Below are 2,853 nucleotides of genomic sequence, written 5' to 3' on the forward strand. Positions count from 1 at the left end.
ATTAACTGAATTAACTTTTTTCCCAAGCGAAAAACTATCACGTGTAAAAAGCAGCTCTACAGCTGACCTTTTAACAACTCAAAGCAACAGTTGTACGTGCAACAACAACTCAAATCAACAGTCTCTACTACTGTATGTAACGAGCTGTATTGCGCAAATTTCCTGTAGCCTACCTTTCGCTGTAGGTTTTTTTTTTTTAAACAATTTCTTTGTTTAGGCCTACTGTATTTTTCGCGTGACTTTTGACAGTTTGGTGGTAGCCTACACAGTAAACCTGACTGGATTATACACCAGCTCTTTCTTTAATCAAAAGACAGTTTTGGAATAGTATGCGGTAGTTCGTCTATAACGTCAATTCGGCTATAACGTCAGTTTTTGCAATCCCCTAAAGGTGCCGTTATAGGCGAATTCTACTGAAGATTGAAGGTGGTGCTAGAACATAGGCGTAGGAGCCGGGGATGCAACCGCATCCTCAAACTTCAATTAGTCGAACATTTGGGCAAGAGCTTTCAGCGTGTTTCAAAAATTTTATCAAGATTGAACTTATTTTTGGTTTTTTGCTCAAATATTAAAAAAATACTCTGTTATGTTGAACTTAATGCATGTAAAATTTTAAAAATCCACTGAAATTGAGCGTGGTTTAAGTTATGAGCTTTAAGAAACAAATTTGTTGAGAGCTCTAAAAATTTGAGCAGAAAACATTCAGATGTAGCCTATAGGCTACAAATTTATGAAAAGTAGGCCTATATATCCCAATCCAATGTGCTGCAATATTGAAACTAACGCTTCAAACGTATAATTTACAATATCAACATGATCAGCTGAAATTATAGCCTGCAAGTTTAGTGTATAAGATTTGAAATAACTTTTCAACTTATTTTCAACATCTGAAAATTTCCCAGATGGTTTGCAAATTTTATAATAAATATATCTTAATCGGGATGTGCCAACATTGACTTTGACAGTGATGCTTTAAAGTTTAAATTGACTGGAAGAGGATAGTAGCTTAGTGTTGACTTTTTTGTTGATTAAAAAATGGCTACCATACCTAAAGATTCGGCCTGATTTGTCGCATTCTGCGGAATTTTCCAGATTTTGGTGACCGTTCCGTTATAATGAAACTTTCTAAACATTATATTTTAACGTCATCTTTACTCTTTAGGCCTACTGTTTTTCGAAAGTGACACGATGGGTTTTAAAATCATCAAACGTTGAAAAACGAAGACAATTAGATTTCTAAAATTTTAGTCAGAGTGTTAGTAGCTAATCTACTAGATTCTACAGATTGATTGAGCGTTTTTCAACTTACTTTTTCTTTTCTTCTGCTCCCCCAAGATAACCTAAGGCTTTTATATCATTACGAGTTAGCAAAACGGAAAAAAGTTCTTAGAAAATATCAGTCAAACACTAGCAGTCAGTAGCGATAATTAAAATCTGGAAAATGTAACAAATCAGGCCGCAACTCCAGGTAGCCATGATTGAAGTTAAGGCGTGCTTAGCCTACAGGATAGCACCAAAAAAATAACGTTGCAACAACTCCAGCACTGGTTTCGAAAGTTACTTTTCGAAATTAACTCTGCAGCTACGCTTCGTTCGTCAAATCATTCTGATAAGTTTGTTTAGGAACCATTCCGCAGACAGTTGAGATGAAAAGTTATCAATTTTAAGGGTCAACGTAGGCCTACTTACTCTTCTTAAATGCTGAAACTGCATTTTAGGTTACATATTTTCGAACAGATCAAGCTTCTGATATAGCCTATTAGGCTATAATGCTAAATATAATTAGGAACAATTGTAATAATATTTATAGCTATAGTTTCTGCTATTTTGCATTGTATTCTTTCTGGATCCTTTTCTTGCTTCATGGGCCAATCCGACAGATGGTTTTTGGTGCAACCTCCTCTTTTTTCTGAAAACAGGATTAGTAGTTTTATACAATTTCTAATGTTCAGTTCAGTTTGTTTTTATTTCTGACCATCACAACGAAAAAACAATATATGACAAACATAGTCTTTGGTCAACACACTACACACATTTTACTTTATTTTCATTTGCTTATACGCTTTATCTTTTCTTGACTTCTACTGTATTTGCCATGCATCGTTTTTATTCTGTAGTGGTCACAATTAAAAGCAATCTAAACTGAACTGCCGTATTATTGAAAATTGATAGTAGTCGATTTTACGCATGCTCATAAGCGACCTCGTGTGACCAAAAGCAGCGTAAAGGAAATGAAGCTTGACGCACAGAAAGCGGCACCTGCCTACGTCTGCTTTGAGTTTAAACTGTAGGATAATCGGCGGCGCGTTTGAAAGGTAGTTGGAGAAATTATCCCTCATATGCTCAGACATTACGAGATTAGTGTGCAAAAATCTGGTTTGAAGTTAGATGACGTGACCAAATGTGTATAGCAAGTTAAGTGCTTATTTAAGCTATTTACATCGTTTTCTTTTCACTTTACTTTATCATTAAAAAAATTTTTTTTTTACTTATTTTTGTTTCTTCACACTGTTGAGCATGCTTCCAATTGTAAGTATTGACATCTGATGCACATTAATTGTCATTTAAGATTGCTCTGTCTCTGATGTAAATGTTATATTAATTACATTTGTACGGTACCACTTAACCTTTTGTCAATATAAAAATGTGTGGTCATGGTAGCCTAATAATTCTCCATAATCCTTCTAATTATTATAGCTATAACTAGCGCTTGTACCGGTACGTTTTAAGCTGCCTGTGCTTGATGTTCGGCAACATCTTTGTTGTATTTTTCATAAAATTGCGGGCATCTTAAAACCTATGGTACCAGTACGGTACAAGCCGGGCCCACAATTCAATGCATTTTTCAGACAT

The sequence above is a fragment of the Aplidium turbinatum genome, chromosome 10, assembly GCF_918807975.1.
Source record: "Aplidium turbinatum chromosome 10, kaAplTurb1.1, whole genome shotgun sequence".
Lineage (NCBI taxonomy): Eukaryota > Metazoa > Chordata > Ascidiacea > Aplousobranchia > Polyclinidae > Aplidium > Aplidium turbinatum.